Source organism: Strongylocentrotus purpuratus, unplaced genomic scaffold (genome assembly GCF_000002235.5).
Source record: "Strongylocentrotus purpuratus isolate Spur 01 unplaced genomic scaffold, Spur_5.0 spur5_scaffold_19, whole genome shotgun sequence".
Lineage (NCBI taxonomy): Eukaryota > Metazoa > Echinodermata > Echinoidea > Camarodonta > Strongylocentrotidae > Strongylocentrotus > Strongylocentrotus purpuratus.
Genome location: NW_022145604.1, coordinates 9,549,892 through 9,570,528, shown reverse-complemented (window position 1 = coordinate 9,570,528; position 20,637 = coordinate 9,549,892).

Genomic DNA, 20,637 nt, shown 5'->3' with positions numbered 1-20,637 from the left:
AGTAGGAGATTTTATTGTCTAGACGAACCCTTATTTTCGTCATTCCGATATCTTTAACTTAGGTTATTCAACCCATTTTATTCTTCATAGAAAATAAATCTTGCTTTCTCTGTCTAAATGTCAGTCCAATAAGTAATATCCTCTTTCTATTTAGAGAGAGAAACAGAAAGAGTTTGGGCATGCGAGTTAATACAGCTCGAAATAGACATGTGTGTACATCTATGTCTAGATCAATAAATCCCATTATCAGGTCATTCAACCTTTCGTATTTGTGTGTAAATGTGTTTCTTTACTTTTCCTCATTTCTATCAGTCAAATGTGTAACATCTTCCTGCCTTAGACTGGACTATATGTCATCCATCAATGCTTTTGTAAGGCAGTGGCTATTTCATCAAGATTAATCACGGTATTGGGGTCATTGGAACATACTTGTTTGTCTGCAAATACAAGTTTTCTACTTTTCTGTTGGGTTATGTACACCATCTCCACTCCTTCAAAAGCATTCTTCAATGCTATGCACGTAATACACCAAACAACAAATATTTCTTGTTCACTTGTTCATTTCATACCTTTCTCTGCACTTGGAATCTTCATAAAATCATTTATGTGCACCATCTCCAATCCTTTGCGAGCATTATTTACTGTCATTAGGCCTAACAAAAAAAGATGTTGTATTGCCCTTTAGGTGCCAAAACATGGGTCGGTCGGTCAGAAATCTCTTTCTTTCTTTTTTTTCACCCTCTCTTTGGGCTAATATTTCTCATTTTTAAATGCTATAATACATTTTTTTTCTAAAAAACTTTTTATTTTTTTCTAAAAGCAGGCCGTAGATTTCAAGATTTTTGAGAAGGAAGGCCTTATAGCCTGGCAATCTAGACTACGAGAAACTCCAGTTCATTCACCCTACCTACGTTAGTTACCCTTCCTCCCAACATGTTATTCACTGTTTCTTTCTTCTGTTCCTCCAGCCCTAATGCTCACATGAATTATAGATAAGATGCGAGATTAGTTGCAAATGATGAAAGGGGTTTTGCCCCGCTCTTCATTTTTTAGTACATGTTTCATATCTTAATCATTCGTTTCTTCCCCCATTAACATACATCATCCTGACAGTAGTTATGCTACATCAATTCTGTACATCAACTTCTTTAAAGCATTTCTAAACATTTCTAAAAGATTCATCAGCATTTAATTCATCATAAGGAAATAAAGAGACTGTCAGCAACGGTGAAAAGGAGCTAAGAATATGTAGTGAAAGTAATTCTTGTCAGCAAACACTATTATCATATTTTAATGATTTGAAAATTAATCACTTTTCATTCTATAAACTAGAACTATCCCATCCTTAAAAAAAGATGATCATTTAGAAGAAGAAAAACTTTTAGATAGATGGGAGATACAAATCATTCCAACAGATATTAACAACTCGTTCTCTGACTTTATCAAAATATTTCCAAGCTGAATGTAAGTGTATCATTAAAGGGATCGTTTAACAATGTTAAATCTGAGATACACGGCTCTACATGTTATCAGTGTCTGTGATATGGTGTAATATTGAAGCCCTAAAAAAATTGCGCTTCAAAATGATCAAGAAGTGCCTCAAAAAAGTAAAAATCTTTGAGTGACCGGTTTTACCATACTCGTTTTCCCCAATAGACTGTAGTGTTATGAAAACCGTCAGGCGAACGGTTTTCAAAATTTGTAATTCCAATCATAAATATCTTGATAATCAGACAGGCGATCGGCTTGTAAAAGTCACGGGGTTCCTGACTGACCTAAAGGTTTATAATTATCATTGCATCATGAGCTAAATCCAGAATTTTGTTTCAGAATCTGAGACAAAGTTACCGGATCCCTTTAAGCTGACAGCAAGAGTGTTGATTATGAAATGCGTTTTGTTTTATTTTGTTTGTGATGACTCAAGAGAAAAGCGGTCAAGTATAAGGGGAGCCTTCCAAAGTTGCGACTGTGTCCGGACGCGTCGGGGCGCGATGAATAGAACAGTCGCGTCCCAAGAGACGCATTGAGGCGCAAAGGGGCGCGAAGGGGCGCAATAGTCACCCTAACCTGATTCTTGCATATGAAAAGAAACTGTCTATTGTTGGTATAAACCCGCTCTATTCTTCTTGCGCCCTTTTGCGCCCCACCAGGCGATGGAAGATTATCTCTCCCGTCATTGTTCTCGCTCGTGATGCGTGGTACAGCTTAAACTTGATATACAGGAAGTATTTGTCGGCCAAAGCCTGTCTTCCCCTCCTCCGGTTTTCGTTCTGATAAACATTCCATTATTTGTAAAAAAAATGATGTATTCTTCTCGCGTCGCGATCTATTCTTCTCGCGCCGTTTTGCGTCGTAACGGGCGGGGTATTATCTTTCCAATCATTGTGGCGAAGCTTTGCGATGTACATTGCTACAGCACAGCATGAACTTGTCTGATGGGATCGTCTTTGTTTTGGGGGGCAATCAACACACTCGTTCATCTTGATCAGAATAAATTATGATTTATTTTTGTTGGGTTTAGAACGCCTCCTTTTAATTTTTGTGACGACTGTATGACAAGTGAAATAAAGATGACTATGTACGATTGATGGTTGTTTAATTGCGAGCTTGATTGTCCCCCCCCCAAAAAAAAAAGACAAATGATGTGAATGACAACATGTATGTCGTTATAGTCGGCAAATTGATTACTGTTTGGGTCGCTTGTGTATGTTTGTAATTTGAATGATTATCAACAAATTTGTATAATTCCCACATCGCGATATGATTCTAGCGTCGTAATAATGGACAAAGGAATTATCTTTCTCTCCGTCATTCATATTCACGCTACGTGTTGCACATCGCCACAGCCTGAGCTTGGAAGAATTTATATTTTGTCAGTCAAATCTTCTCTTTTTTTTCTCCTCCCATGACTTGGTTCTAATACATTGAAGGTTTGCTCATTAGGGATAAGAATATCATCAAACAAACGATCTACTCAAGATGACGCTCTTTTCATTTCACCTCGCTGTTTGCTAAAGAAGAGTTCTACGGAGCGAATACAAAAGAAAAGTTCGCTCTAAGGCCAAATACAAAATAAAACAATATTTTATTAGCGTCCTGTTTTTTTCGAAAAATGAGAAGGAGGAGGCCTTTTTTTTTTTTTTTTTTTTTTTTTTCAAAATGGCTGCTCTAAATGGCCGCTCGGTACATTTTCCCTGACAGTCGGGCTACTTTTCAATATGGCCGCCGACATTTTTTAATTTTTAAAAAAAAATCAGTAATAGATCCATTTTAGCAGTGTTTTTCATGTTTTTTTTTTTCTTAAAAAAAAAAAATTATAAAAAAAAATTAAATAAAACAAAAAAAATTAAAACAAATTTCCACAAAAATAAGAAATAGGAGGCGGCCCCCGAAAAGGAAGCGGGCGGGGACGCTAAACATATATTGTGTTAAGTGCCCTCAGGGAAAAAACATAAAATGCCGTGGCAGGATTTCACGCCCGAGATTTGCCAACGAAAATTGCCCATCCAAAAGGCGTTTTAAATCATAATTCCATAGCTCTTTTTAAAAGTGGAATAAATAGAAAAAAAATAGTCCGGGAACTATATCGAGATTATAAAACATGTGTGTCATGAAGATGTAAACAAAAAGCGTAGCCTGATGGTCATAAAGTTGAGCAGCAATTGGAAATGCAATACAAAACATTAATCAGTTCATGGTGATAATTTATCGTTCGACTTCTACTTTGCGCTATAATTATGTACTAAATGATCGCAAAACGGGCAGGGACACAAATACAAACATTGATTTCTGCTCTGACATTCGAATCATTTATTCGTAGATTTGTATAATTAAGTGGCGAAAGTGAAATTTTGAAATCATAATGCACAGATACAAAAACATACAAAACATGTTTTGATTCTTATTCTAAAAAAAAAAAAAAAAAAAAAGGCAAATTTTAAAAGATCTTTTTAAAAGGAGGGAGGCGCTATAGCCCAGTGGTAGAGCAGAGCAGCTCGTAACCGGGAGCTCCCTGGTTAGAAACCAAGTCGATATGCGATGGCAAGGCATAACTCAACATTACATTTCGTTCGAAGAGGTCTTAAACCGCGCCAGTCCCCTGTTTGCCTAATTCAGAGCATACACATGCTTCATATAGCAGTCAGGAAAAAAAAAAGCGAACGGTACAGGAAGCTACCTTTTATGGATAGGCCTAAATTGAAGGTTTGACTTAACTAGGGAGAAGAAGGATAACATCAAACAATAGAACTACTCATGATGACGCTCTTTTCATTTCACCTCGCTGTATGATAAAGTAGAGTGCTATGGAGCGAATACAAAAGAGAAGTTCGCTATTAAGGAAAAACATAGAATGCCGGACCAGGATTTCACGCGGCCGAGCAAGGCTATTGTTTGATCGCTATAATTCTCGCTACCCTAAATAGGTACGAAAATCTCGAAATTCGCGAGACGAGGTAATTTTCACTCTCTCGGGTCGTCACTACAACTTCCGGTATAGAGTCCCATCCCGCTGGCGCTAGCGCCTGTGTTCGCTGTGCAGAGTTTTCACGCACGCTAAAATCGATGCCAATCAGTGTAATTTGTACAGATTATAATATGCAATGGAAAGCTTCGGGCAGAATTAGTGACTTTAGCACAAAAGGCCGTTAAACTCTACCGTGAAAGAGAGGGTTGTGATCACGAACGCCTGCACAGGAAGCTGTAATGTCGAAAAGCTATCCCATAATGCAATGCGCGTTTTCAGGATTTTCCCCGGATCTCGGCAGAATCGCTATTTGGGGTAGCGAGAATTGTCCGACTTGCTATAGATTCTTGTTTAGCTACAATAAAGCTGCGTGTTATGGGTGTGTGTGTGTGAGGGAGGGGAGGGGGGGGGTGCGGCGAAGTGAACGGCCGGACCAAAATGGCAGAGGCCCATCAAGAGGGCTCCGCTCGCTAGTTATAAGGACCGCTATTCATTGGACAACTATTCATGAAGACCGCTATTCGTAATTTTAGAACATGGTCATTATGTATAAGGGTCATGCATATGCATTCGTAATACGACATCCCCCTCCCCAGCTAAATAAATAAATAGAAAACATGAATAGAATAATAAACTTAACTAATGATGCAATAACAAATAATGCCCGGTAATTGGGAATAGCCGCCTATGCGCGGAACAATGGGCGCAACAACTATTAGCTGCTCAAAGAGCTGTCTTTTGTCATTGCGTTGCAATAACAAAGTGCTTGTAAAAGTTACATGTACTATAATATCCGTATGCTATATAACACCCAATGTGAACATAACGTGGTCAGGCCTTATAACTATATAGTGCGCGTTAAAACAAAATACTTTACTAGCGCTAGCTAACAAATATGAACGTCAAAATGTCACGAGCAATTGACAACAAGAAATTGTTACTACAAATGCCACCACCAATACAGTTTCTTCGCGAAGAAATATTCGATCGAATTTCATGTTTGGAACAGATAGGCGATTTCGAATTGTTCCATCTACCGAAACGTTTTGATGATGCAGGCTCCTGACAATACGACTATTATTTTTGTAATATCTTTAATCTGCAGATGTTTGTTAGTTTCGTATGACATATTTATAAACGCCCTATAATCTTATTTCAAGCAGAATCTTTCAATCTCTTTGATTATAAGTATCATTTTTAAATCACGGGTTTTGAAATACAATAGCTCATTTTGCGAAGATTTAGAGAACTTACGTTTCTATTCTTTAAATCGATCTTGCATGAGAAAGAACAGATTGATGATATAGATATATGACCTATTTTGATCGGATGACAGAACAAAATAAATGTAATATGAAACAAATAATGTGTCAAAACATACAGAAGGAATACAATTATACATATCGTTTTTGTTTTGTTCGTTAACAAATTAATATAATACAAGTATTGAACACATAAATGAACAGAAATGAACAATCATGCCAACGTCAACGCCTACACAACTTCGATGTTTGGGAGGGAAATAAACAATCAGAACAACAATCTAAATCAATGTCTTGTACGTAAAATAATAATAAAACGCATCAGTAGCCAAAGTGAACATTTTAGAGTCAAATCTTTCAAGACGAGAGCGGACGCACACGCGGGGATTACATGAATAACTAATGCGTAGGAACGGGCGCGAAAACTTTTCTTTAAGCTCCCATTCACAAATTCACAATTCACAAAAAGCGCTTCGCCGTTAAGCGCACCGCCCCCACCCCCAATGAGTGTTATGTAGGGTACGCATATGCATTTTCCCTCCTTTTGAAAACAGTCCCCTTAGTCCGGTGTGTAAAATCAATACGGGCCGGATTTGTGTGTACTAGACTAGCCGGACTTTGGTGCGTGAAAAGTACCCCTTTACCAGACAGTAACAATGAGTCTCCAAACAATAGCCAGATTTGATATTCATATTGTGAGCATGTGCTTAGTTATATCGGGATTCCCTGGTTATATTGAAGACGTGGGCTAATATCTGTTTGCCCAGTATTTCTCCCTGATTAAATTGCTATTGTCCAGCTGACTTTTCTATAGGCTTTTCTACCCTCGGCGCTAAAGGGATTGCGGAAAATTTCAACACTATTTGTGTTTCTTGATGACCCAGTAGAAGAAGAATAAGGGCTAGCCACCCCCCCCCCAAAAAAAATGGCCCAAAACAACGCAATCATTATTAATTCCGTTTACTACTTGATACCAACACGTGCATGATGGATCCCCCGGATGGATCCTTATTTAGACAGTGAGACAGTTCTGTTACGAGAAGCAATTCAACGAATTGCCATGGCTTGTATTTGTTCTAGAACGCACTACGCTCTTTCGATACCACGTGGCCCCAAGTCAGCACAATATATACGTATTTTAGTTCTTCTCAACAATGACCTAGATCTAAAACTGGCCGCGGATGTACCCCCCCCCCCCCCCCTTCTTCGCAAAGAAATATTCGATACAATTCTTTGGAACAGAATGATAAACTAATTTTTTCTTGAGATATGTTCGAGGTGAAATTTCAAACATCATTTCCTGGTAACTCTCTTCTTTTTTAATGCATGCTCCATTCTTACGATTTAGGCATAATTTACTATGTTGATTTGCAATTGATAATCTCCCTGGGAGTTTTGCCATATCCCCGATAATACGGGTACAGTGTATTTTATTTTGTTCGTAACATTAGTGTTTTGCAAAGAAATAACATTCTGAAAATGAGCGTCTTCCTTTTAACGAAACATATTGATGATGTTCCCGACAATACGGATATCATTTGCATTAAAAAAAATTGTAATACAGATAAAACGCTTTTTAAATCCAATTCAAGGAGAAACTGCGACATTCTTGATTAAGTATCATTTTCAACATCACGGATTTAAAAATACGTTCTCTAATTTTAAGAAGATTCAAAGGAGCTATGTATTGAAATAACAGACTGATGATATAATTATATGATTTATAATGATCATACGACAGAACTGTTTACAAGATGCAACGAAAATTAAAGAAAACAAAACAAGAAAACCGAAACATGCGATAACATCGCTAAAGGAAATATACACAATTTTTATGTAATATGAAACAAATAAAGTGTCAAAACATGCACGAGGAAAACAATGTCAGAGAGAGTGGGTTAAGTATAAAATAAAGTTGTTTTTTCTTGAACAAATCAATTTGTATTAAAATTGATATATTGAACACAATCATGAACAGAACAGGAGGAGATGAAATAATGAACAATCATGCCAACGTTAACGCCTACAGAACTCCGATGTTGAGAGGAAAATAAACAATCAGAACAAACATTGTAACCAATGTCATGTACGTAAAATAATATTCAAACAAATCAGTAGCCAAAGTTATGCTTTTCAGAGTCAAATCTCGCAAGACGAGAGCGACACACAAGCGGGCACTACATGAATAACTAATGCGCCGGACCGGGCGCGAAAGGGCGCGAAAGCTATTCAAAGTTTAAGCTCCCATTCACAAATGTCTAGTGCTTCACCGGGGCGCGCCCCGGCGGGGTAATTTCGTAACAATGAGGCTCCAAACAATAGCCAGATTTTAATGAGCTGGAAACCAACTGAAGTCCTCTCGTATCCGACGCAAAAAGGCGCAAATGGGCGCAAAAAGGCACCTCCTTTGTTCTCATATCCTGCTGTGCGCCCCGACGCGTCGCGGCACAGTCGCAACTTTGGAAGGCTCCCCTAACGTGTCTATGAGCATATTGTACGTGGGTAAATGTATACCACAATCATAATATTATTTACTTCATTTGTATAAACTCTTTTTAAATTCAAGTATGATTTGTTTTAATGTTAAATCAGAAGTACATGTAACTATTAAAGGTAAAGACCGGTAGTGGTAAAATTGCGGTTCAAGGGTTTTGGGTACAAAATATCCATTCAATATTCTTTACATATTGCCTTCAGAGGTTTAGATGGTAATACATGAACCTAAATTTGCAAAAAAAAAGAAAATATATACGCCCAAGTGTTCAATGTTAAATTGCATTCGCGATTATCTATCCAGGCTGGATTAGTAGGCGGTTTCCCGGCAAAATTTGTATCATCACGTATTAGTCGAAACATATTCTTTCACATGATTGGTAATAAGAGCTTCCATTTCATTATTTGAGAGGGGGGCGTTTCCAAAACTGGTCTACCTTAACAACACCATATAATGAAACTGCACAAAAAAGTCAGATCTCAACGTTGCACACCGCAGTATCATCATAACATTGATCAGACATTTACCCTGTATTGTACGAGTTACTCAACAATGACGTGTCGGTACTAAAGCTATTTTTGTTGAAAATTAGTTATTTTGATCTGGCTAGTAGCCTCTATTCATTAGCTAATTTCAGCTCATCCTCACCTTGGGGTGTATATCTACTGCGAGGATCTCAATTTGAAACAGCAGGCATTTTGCTCCTGCGGTTAAGTTAATGAGCGACCAGCCATGATAGGGCGGACGTGCGTGACGTTCCGCTTGCATGGAGAGATGGCGCAAAGATGAAAAACATTTTTTGTTGCCGGCATGTATATGGAGTATTAAAGAGTTGTGTACCCCTTCTCCCCCTTGACAAATTCATCCCTTCCCCCTCCGCCAACTCCTCTCCATTTTGTCCCCACCCTACATGTATCTCTTCCCTTGTCTACCCCCTCCCTCTTCCTCCCTATCTCTCATCCATCCTTGCCCCATCTCTCCTATCTTCCCCTTCCCCTTCCCCCCTCTCCCTCCCTTCTTGCCCTGTCCCCTCCCTACCCTCACCCCCTCCTACCCTCACCCCCTCCTTACCTCTCCCCATTCTTGCCCCCCTCCCCAACAACAATTATCTCACTCTCCATACCATTTCCCTTTTTTGCTCCTTCCTCATTCCTGCCTCACCTTTCCTCCCTCCCCATCCCTCCTTCCTCTTCCCCATCACCCTCCCCCTCCTTCAAATTCTTACCCCTTTGCCTCCCATTCCCCTCCCTCCCCCCCCCCCTTCCACATGACACTCCCCCTTCCACATGACACTACCCCCTCCCCCCCCCCTCTCCCTTAGGCTCGGGCGTACTGACAACATTGCCAAATCTTCAAAACTATCTTTCAAGGGGGTCAATACTCCTAGCACCCCCCCCCCCCCCCCGCCCCCGCCCTCTCATAAAAAGTCACCTTAGCTACCCAGCTGGTAGAAAGTTACCATCCATGGTTAGATGCCTCTAGTCCATGGGAGTATGGTGTTTATGTCAAACAGCTGGTTTATGACTAAGATCAGGGCCTAGCTGTTTCATAACAAATTGTTATCAATAACAAGTTACAATAACTGTTATAAGCTACTGAAATCATGGCATCTGATTGGCTGAGAGCAAGTTTGTCATTGAATTCTAGCAATTGTTATGGATGACAAGTTTCATGAAACAGGGCCTGGAATGAAAAATTACAGGTCCTGTTTCATAACGAATTGTTATCAATAACAAGTTACAATATAACTGCTATATTAAAGCTACCGAAATCATGGCATTTGATTGGCTGAGAGCAACTTTGTCATTGAATTTTTAGCAGTTGTTATTGATAATAAGTTTCATGAAACAGGGTCCTGGAATGAATACTTGGCTAATATCAACATTGGATACTAACCTAATATCATTACGAGGCCAAGGGGCTATCAAAATGTAGTTTCTATTTTAACTTTCATTAATCAGAATAAACCTTTTGTTTTCATAGTGTGTTTCTAGTTAATACCCTATTAAAATGCTATATGCAGTAATACATACTGAAGTGAACACCACTTTTCAGGCTTTAGAACATTGGAAACAGATAACAACAACAACAACAACAACAGTAAACTCATAATTCAAATCCCATAGTATATATTTCTATGATCTGCTCTAGCACATGAATTTGATGCTAGATATACATTAAAGGTTTTACAAAGTTTCGGTATGGGGTCATGAATTTGGTTCAAATTAAAATATTGGAAGCATATGCGTTCCTACAATATTCATTGATCGTCGTCGCGGTTGAAATCAAGTCCGAAGTTATGAATTTTTATATTCAATTTTTCTCGAAAACAGAAATGTTTCAGGGGCTAACTTTTTGTTGTGCTTATTATACATCCACAGGGGCATCCAAATATATCAAAATTGTAAAGATTCACTATCCACCCAATTTTCAAAATTTCCCAAAACTTTGTATTACCTTTAATACCATATACAGCACTCAAGCAATGGACTGTCCATGCCTTTTATCAGCTAACAATTATTAAACTCCTCCTACACACTGTCTGTTCTCGATTAAAATGACTCGACCGAGAGCAAAATCCCAACCCACACACCGGCCCACTGCACTGAGCGTCTCTAAATCTAATCCCTCCAACTGAATTATTTTCACAAACATAAATCACACGAGCCCAAGAGGAGCTTAAATCAAGGATCGTTTCGATTCTAAAACCAAACAAATGCAATCAAGGAAGGCAACGTTTTATGGTCTTGAATCATATATCTCATTGCATTTGGCTTGCCCCGTGGGTTAATGACTTGTGAATTATTGAAAAGTGCATCAGTCTCATGTGCGCATTTCTTATTTATTCTAGCAATGGTCTTTATAGGCAGGGGTTCCTTATACTCTAGCTCATATGCAGTACAGAGGGACCACTAAGAAAGTGATTTGAAGGAAATCAAGAATACTAAACAAATTAAAAAAAATATGAAGACATAAATTACCTTTCCTTCTTCCCCCAACCCCCCTCCCCCCCCCCCAAAAAAAAAGTAATAAGTTCATTTGTTTGAAAGCAGAAAATAAGAGAAAACGAATGACAAAAGTTTGAAATGAATCAGACCAATGAAAAGAAAGTTATGAATGTTTGAAATATGAGATCACTATTTAAAGTTTATGTGAATCTCAAATTGGCAGTCAGGTCAACTTGTGACGTATCGCAGATAACTCTCCCAAATTTTCATGTTTTATCTCCTAAGTGCCTTCTTCCTTTGGGCACTACTATAAATCTATTGTGAATAGCATATCATCATAGGTGTCCCTTTAAGTTTATGTACGAACATTATTCTGGTTAATTTGTTACTTTCTACAATTTCCTTTGGCATTTGTCCTCTTGTTACAATTTTACATACATCCTTTTGATTGGGGATTCCCAAACATCGTACATGAGGTATAGCTCTTCACAGGCTGAGGGATATAATTATACACAACACAAGAGGGCACTCGACATAAATCAAGCACAAGGCCAAGTTGATCCAGTCTAGCATTTCTCCAAAAAAGCATTCCAATGACTTTAGGTCAAATTTGAATGTGAATTTCTGGTGAATTTCGGTGACAGAAGTCAATGTCAATATAAAGCCAATAAAATACTTCTTTTTTCGTCTAAAATAAGACTTGCTAAAAGGTCAAATGTAGTTCACATCAATCACACAAAAGGTAAGGAAATGGGACTGAGGAGGCCTGTCCCCATCAGACCAAAGTTGCAGAATAACCTGCTATTTTCAGACTCAGGATATTTTTCCCGAAGCTCGAAATTGTGTCTTCACCAGACCGATCTGCTCATCACTATTAACCAGATGAAGACAGGTGCAAAATAGCTCGCTATTATCCAAATCAGGGGGTTATTTTGGAAACAAGACCAATATTTCCAATATTTGCAACTGCGGCCTAATGAGGACGCAAATACCATGATGAACCTTTTTGAAGTGCTAATTTCACCCATCTGATACCAAAACAAAAAACAAAGAAAATAGAATGAGAGATTATGACTCATCAACAACTTCAAAATAATACTTGGGGTCTCTATAAAAAAAAATGCAATACCACCGACAGTACTAAAAAGTACTCTTTGGCATGCCCATATTTTCACAGCCCATATTTTCACAGCCCTCAAGAATTCATAGCCCACCTGTGTTCGGGGATTTTAGGGTTGGCTAAGTTGGAAAGCACATTGGTTGGTTGATTTAACTGTAACCCCAACCTTATCTGGTCAAAAGAGGATATCCACTTTGAGAGAACAAAAGGGAAACAGGACTTCCAGCTTTCATACCGAAAGTCCACATGTCTGATGACTAAGAACAGTCCGGGATTTCATACATTCTTCCTCTTTCGAGGTTGCAGATTTCATGTTCAATTGTCAAAATCTTTGTTATTATGTCAACATGTTATTTTCATTGAAAATGTAGTTGCATATCCTCTATTCAGAGTCAAAAAGGTCATTAACTCTGCGTTAAAGCCCCACTGCACTACTTATAGCTACTTGCGCAGTATATAACAAACAATGCCTAATCGGTGACCATTGTTCCCTCATGATCCCCTTTTTCTATAATGATGTTAGTTGAGAGTTGATTTCATAAGATAACCACCTGTCAGTGACCATGCAGGGAGGTCTAATCTCTCCTGGCCAATCTAGTGCAGTGGGGCTTTAAAGTAAATGAGAAAATGCCCTTCTGGCTCTTAATAAGCTGATTATATCATCATGAAACCCATCTCTATTATCTACAAATTATTTCAAAACGATCTTGTTGATTATTCAAACATATTTGTGGCTTATACACCCAGTAAATAAGATCGATTGATCTTGTTGATGTTTTGAAAAATTGAATGGCATATAGCTCCAGTGATAAACAAGTTCTGATATAAATTGGAGTCCTCACTTTGATCAAGGCCTAAACACAAAACCTAACCCAAGATGAGTAATCCTAATTTAAGACCCAATCGTAACCCAGGCAATGTATATCTTTTACAAAATTAAAGTTCAGATCTTATAATGCCATAGCAACTGTTGAATCACGTTGGACTACTGTAAAAAAAAAAAAAAAAAATTGTATTACAAAAGCTATTTTCAAAGAGAAGAAAGTTTTACAAATTGAAAATATTCAGTGCTGTGTCAGTCATACAATGTACTTGAATCATTTTGCATGTCAGAACCACTCGCAAAATTTGCAAACATAAAACGTTATGAAAGTTGTTGTGGCTTTTATTACAGTAACGTGTTTCTTAATCATTTCAAATGGAAAATACTAATTTTAGTCTGGAAACTTTCTTGGTGATTGAGAGGCTTTTTGAAATTTCAATGGTCAGTTTCCGTGAATGGCAGAATCATCCGATTGCCAAGTATTGATCAAGTTGAGAAATTTTGATGTGAAGTGAACATACCGGTACTTAAATGAAATCTGCCACTTCCCCCTCCCCTCGAGACAAAATTATTTTACTCAGAATTTGCTTGTTTATGAATGGCAAGTATTAACATGTTGTTGTTGTTGTTTTAGTTTTAAGGGCGTGTGTCATTCAATTATGAACAAGACTCTCATTGAGTAGTCTCGGTCTCAGTCATTAACTCAATATAATTTGTGAGGATTGATTGCACTACTTGCTTGTGTGAGCGAGACTGAATGTTAGAAATCAAAAGAAAGTATACTGTGAAACAGCATTTTGGTAAAGAGGGTAGGGCTTTGAATAGTCCATCACACACATTTTATTAGTGCAAGTCATCATTACTTTCTAATTTTACTTTGACAAATGCAAATGCAAAGAACTACACAGCAACATGGTAAAAAGAAACAATTTTCAAACTTAAGTGTATATCTAGATATAAAATTTGGATACTTTGAAGGAAAAAATCATTTTAGTCAGATATCTATTTCTATCAATAACATTTTTCAGTGAGTGATTATAGCATGATTTTTTGTGTTTCCAAAATTATCTCAGAAAATGAATGTAAATAAAGTCAAAGAAAATTAAATTTCTCTTAAAACAGAATAGTATCATCTGCTGAGCGCCAGAAGAGCATTGCATATGAGCCTGAGTAAAAGTATTGGATTTAATGTCTTTCTGGCCTTCAAAAGAACATTTTTTCTTCCTTTTTTCTGGAGGATCTATCAAACCAAAGCGCCTGAACTCATAATTCTATTATCATTAATTAGATATAAGATATATTTTATAATATGGAAGTTATTGATTTGTAAAATGCCTATGAATGTATTTTTCTTGCTTTTGACATGAAGAAGCAATAAAACATTTTTTTTTTTAATGTAAAGCTAAATATAAGGCTCAAATCCGTAACTGTTATTTGTCACCCTAGCAGTTAATCTCTACCTTTAAATCAATCTTCATGTTTCTAGAGTCACATGACTTCCGCTCGTCCGACATGGCTCTTTTGGTGCAATATCCTGCCACGTGGCTGACAATGCTAGGGTATTGCCAATTTCAGCTGCACAAGATCATCATAAAGTTAACATGATGCAACAGTGACAAAAATACATGGTAGCAATGAACTATTTAGTTTAACCAAGCTATACAGAATACATAAATTAAAAAATATTTAAAATATCTTGTATATATATTTTTTTAAATTGAGGTCAAAATCACTCTCTGGAATCACCCTTTTAATTCAGCTATACAACATCATCATGTTGCAACGATAAAAAAAGAAACATGGTAATAAAGTGAGTCTTTTAGCTTAGGAAAGCTATAAGCTCAAGGAGAACTTTAAAAAAAAAAAAAAAAAAAAAAAATAAGAGTAAGTAATTTAGCTTAGGAGCTGTAATAAAAAATAAATAAATGAATACATAAAAGAAATGTGTAGAAGTTTCTTTAAAGCTTATCTGCCGTAGTTTACAGGAGGGATTAGACCGTTCTGCAAGGTCACTGGGCAGGCGGTTATCTCATCAACTCTACTCTCAATTAACATAAGAAAAAGAGGATCATGGGGGACCAATGGTCACCGATTAGGCATTGTTTGTTATACAGAGGGCGCAAGTAGCTATCAGTGGTGCAGTGGGCCTTTAAAGGAATAAAATTGTACACAATCTATCCATTTTATATACTTCTTTTGGTGTAGAATGTGTCTAGAATTTCTTTTTCTAGAAATTTTATAAAAATATACATTAAACATGCAGATATTTATATTTTTAATCATCATTCTGTCTGATCATTTTCCACAACTTTGTTCAATTTTGGGATGGATCAAATTTACATATCCTGTAATGATATCTATGTATATGAGTGGTTATTATGAATCAAAATTAACAGGAAGTAATGGTATTCGGAGGGAACTTCACACAAGTTTTTATAGCGTTTTATTATCTGAGAGATCCTGATAATGATACGTCGCATTCACACTAGCAAACTTATCGCACAGCTACAAGGAAACCGTTTGAATGTATGATTATTGAGGATTTTTTGTATATTTCAAATACAAAATTAAAATCATCTAAAGGTGTATTTCTACTGCAAAAATACCCCTATTAAAACAATCTGCAATAATAGTACAGCTTTCCATCAACATAAGAAAAAGGGGATCATGGAGGACCAACAGGCACCGATTTGGCACTGTTTGCTATATAGAGGGCGCAAGTAGCCATAAGTAGTACAGTGGGGCTTTAATGATTGCGATAAAAAAAGACCCTGATCAAAGAGCTATGTAAACTTTAATATATACAAGCTTTTCAGATAATTGATTTAATTTTGCTAGTCTATATGTCGTATGACAGAAATGACTTGTAGTGAAACAGAGATTTGAGCATCTTTTCAAATGAAAACCTAGATAGAGAAATCAGTGTGTATCTCCTACATGAACGTTTTATCCTATTTTTTAAAAAATGTACGACTGCACGACTTGAAGGGGCTTAAAGCCTATCTGCACTAGTTTGGCCAGGAGGAATGAGACCTCCCGCAGGTGGTTATCTCATCAAATCAGCTCTCAATCAACATAAGAAAAAGGGGATCATGGAGGACCAACAGGCACCGATTTGGCACTGTTTGCTATATAGAGGGCGCAAGTAGCCATAAGTAGTGGAGTGGGGCTTTAAAGGGGCTTTCCATGAGCACAACTGACATGAAAATTAGTTTGCTCTACCAATGCCCATGACAAAAAACTGACATATCATTTGGTGTAAGGAGAGGTACCCCTTCCCCTTTCTGACCCTGCAAAAAAAAAAATCTTGCACACCATTTCACAATACACTTTCTATATACTAATTTGGTATAAATTTCCACTGGTGTGAATAACCCATTGGCCATATATAAATTTAGCACTTTATTTAATTTTTAAAAAGGGAGGTATAGCGTTCAAACAGTTATTGAACTTCCTCATATCATATGTTCTATTCACATCATAAATCCACTTGAAAAATGAAGGAATTAATGGAGTCAATCTGAGAGCTTTGCCATGGTGTCTATGTATGGTTTACAATGATACAAACATAAGTAGATGTCCACACATGTATGTAATTTCAGCCAATGGAATGTGGAAATTACAGAATTATCCTTGAAGTGTGGAAAAAACTCAAAGGAATGAGAAATGACATGCCTCATCAATTTAAAATGAATATCTTTTTAAGAAATGTAGACTTTCGCTTCTTCAAAATTGCCTCCCTAACTAATCCCTCTACCCTTCGATCCCCTGCTACCCCACCCATCAATTCCTAAAAGCTAGGTTTTGTCCTGAATTTAACTCAACTCGCCTGCTGGACACTGCAGTTTATGATGTCCCAATTGATACTGGAACATTTAGAATGTGCTTACCAGTATACACTTACTTAATAATTTGCATCAATAATAAGGATTTTGTCATATTTGAAGATTTTACATCATTTCCAGCATTGGTCAGCTTATACTTAAAGGGATCCGGTAACTTTGTCTCAGATTCTGAAATAAAATTCTGGATTTAGCTCATGATGCAATGATAATTATAAACCTTTAGGTCAGTCAGGAACCCCATGACTTTTACAAGCCGATCGCCTGTCTGATAATCAAGATATTTATGATTGGAATTACAAATTTTGAAAACCGTTCGCCTGACGGTTTTCATAACACTACAGTCTATTGGGGAAAACGAGTATGGTAAAACCGGTCACTCAAAGATATTTTACTTTTTTAAGGCACTTCTTGATCATTTTGAAGCGCAATTTTTTTTAGGGCTTCAATATTACACCATATCACAGACACTGATAACACGTAGGGCCGTGTATCTTAGATTTAATATTGTTAAACGATCCCTTTAAAGTAGTTACAATAATAAGTGTATTCTATTCTGACTTCATTAAAAAAAAAACACAAAAAACTGATATTTTCAGCTGAGAGTCATAAGCGCCCTAATGGCTATACCACTACTAAATAATACATACAGTTAACACCCTTATGACTCTTATTGGATAATACATCTGACCCTTTAAAACTAAAGAAAAGAAAATGTAGAGGGACATCAGATACATTTTGATATATCAATTTAATCTAGTTAGTACAGTACAGGGGTGTATATAACTTTTTAAGTCATATACGTTAGTTCTAGCAGGAAAGAAAAAGAAATCAAACTTTCTACTTTGAAGAAGCTCTATGTTATGAATGAAGGTTGGTGAAATATCACCTATATATATATATATATATTTCATCCATTGAAGAAGCTTCATGCCATGATTGATTGTGTGCAAAATATAGTTTATATGGGTATTGTATACAGGGTTGTAAGTACCGTTCCACTACAATAGCCAAACGAAGAAGACGCAATCAATCAATAAACTTGCTTCATGTAGCTCAAGTTGCACTTTTTTGTTTTCTTTAAAGCCCATCTGTACTAGTTTACTAGTTTGCTTGTACTAGTTTATATCGCATCAAATCAGCTCTTAATTAACATAAGAAAAGGAGGATCATGGGGGACCAATGGTCACCGATTAGGCATTGTTTGCTATATAGAGGGCATGAATAGCTATAAGTAGTGCAGTGGGGCTTTAATATTGCAGAATATTTTTTCTGGAAAACTTTCTTTCTTCCTACCTGCATCCTGTTGCCTCTAGCGTGTGGTTTGCCGTAGTAGTATCCTCCTCCTCCGCCACTGTAAGACCCTCCTCCGCTGTAAGATCCAAAGCTTTTGTTGATAGCAGAGCCAGCGTCGTGCCCGTTATACCAGTATCCTCCCACTTTCGGCATTGATCGTCTGGATCGAGAGTGCATGATAGCTCCAGAAAACAAACCAAAGAAAGGGAGGGGGGGCGGCTCGGCTAACCTGGGGGGTCCGGTTGAATAGGTTCACGAAAGAAGGGGGTCAACAATACCCCTCTGAGCTGAGGATGGTTTCGTGCGACCAAGCGTGACCGGTGGACTTTCCGAAGAATATAAAAGGGGGAGGGGTCAGGCGGTAATGGTTGCGCGGTGAAGTGGGGATAATCCTTTGAGGAATCTCTCAACCGATGGAGGTGGTGGCACAAGGGCTGACCAAAGCAGCGGTTATTGTTGGACAGTCTCTTAATCCTTAATCCAGCGGTGGGATAGAATAGGCCTGTGTATCAATAAACGTCGGAATCCACTTGATAAAGAGGCAGGGAATGACTTCCTAAACAGGGCTGGTGGGTCGGTCGATAGCTAAATAGAGAAGCCGGTGTTGGTTTTCTGGCAGGTATGGCTGGTGGAAGCTGGAATGCAGTGATACAATGCTAATCCCAGGATCGACACAATGGTAGCAGAGACGGACAATCGGCTTTTAGAGGGTGTCCGGCCTTTGAAGATCACTCAGCCAAGTTCATGCAGTGTAAACTATACCCTTAAGCAGGATGTCAAGGGTCAGTTTGCTCCGTGACGTTGCTTTTGATTCAACCAAACTGCCTTTTTCAGCCTCGGACTATATAACCACCACTTCAGACCAATGATACCAAAACTGGCAGACGAGCCACGCAAGGACGATGGATGCCTCTTTGAAACCTCTCACAAGAACTCTCAAGCTTCAGCTGGAGTTTCGACAACTGACAATTTTCTCTATGCTGCATTGATGAGTTCCTATATCGTGTCAATGAAAAGACATTGAGTCGTGCAATGAACTGACTAAATCAGCAGCAACAGAACTTCCTCTACCATTTTTTTTTGTCTTTCTCTAATAACAATTCACTTCCCTGTCAGTGCTATCCTGTTTCTACAACAAATTCCCACATTACAAAATCACCAGGAAATTAAACCAGGGTATAGCTCTTAAAATTGCGGTAATAAATTTACATGCATGTTGTTACTTTCTTTTTCTCGCTCTTTTTTTTCTCCATCACCCTCTCTCTCTCTCTCTCTCTCTCTCTCTCTTTTTCCTTCTCTATTTCCAATCTCTCCCGTATCGGTCTGCCATCTTTCTCTCCTCCTGCCATTATATATCTGCATGTGCAACCGCTATCTCCTCCTCCTCCTCCTCTCTCTCTCTCTCTCTCTCTCTCTCTCTCTCTCTATCTCTATCTCTCTCTCTTCTCTTCCTCTCCTCTCCTCTCCTCTCCTCTCCTCTCCTCTCCTCTCCTCTCCTCTCCTCTCCTCTCCTCTCCTCTCCTCTCCTCTCCTCTCCTCTCCTCTCCTCTCCTCTCCTCTCCTCTCCTCTCCTCTCTCTCTTTCTCTCTCTCTTTCTCTCTCTTTCTCTCTCTTTCTCTCTCTCTTTCCTCTCCCTCTCTCTCCTCTCTCTCTCTCTCTCTCTCTCTCTCTCTCTCTCTCTCTTTTGAAGATTATGAAAATTTCTCCTGAGTCAACTGATGAAAAATTAGGCAAAAAGTTAACAATAAAATACTAGGTAGTACATTTAAATTTAAAAATCTTTACAGTGGTCAAAGCTACCAGTTTGTTAATTATCTCTCAAAGAATGATTTTTTTAAAACTCTTTTTATTCATCTATCTACCTATATATACTATCTATCTATCTTTCTATCTATTCAGCTATTCTTCCCTCCGTCCCTTCACTTAGTAACCTATCCATGTTGAAAGAAGAAATGGGAAAAGGAAACAGGAAGAGTTTGGACAGCATTATAACAATGTTGTGAAGAGGAAGCAGTATTTCCTACCAAAGTATATTCAGGTTCTTAATTGGAGAAGCACATGTACAGAAATCCAGAGTGTTAATTTGACCCCGTTCTTCTTCTTATATGTTAAAGGGCTATGCAGCCTATCGCAGAGATCTATATAGAAAGGTTACCAGTTTTGTATGCTGGCACATAACACTAAACACAGAGTTTACACCTACTCTTTGCACACCCTACTTTTTGCGAGAAGTTTAGTGTATTAAAATGCATAGGGTGTGACTGTCTTACACCGGGGCCGCCAGTTAAAGTTCTAGTCCGAGGGACCCCCTCCCCCCCCCCCCCCCACAAAAAAAAAGAAAAAGAAAAGAACAAATTTAAAAATGTTGGTGCGGTGTACTTCCACTG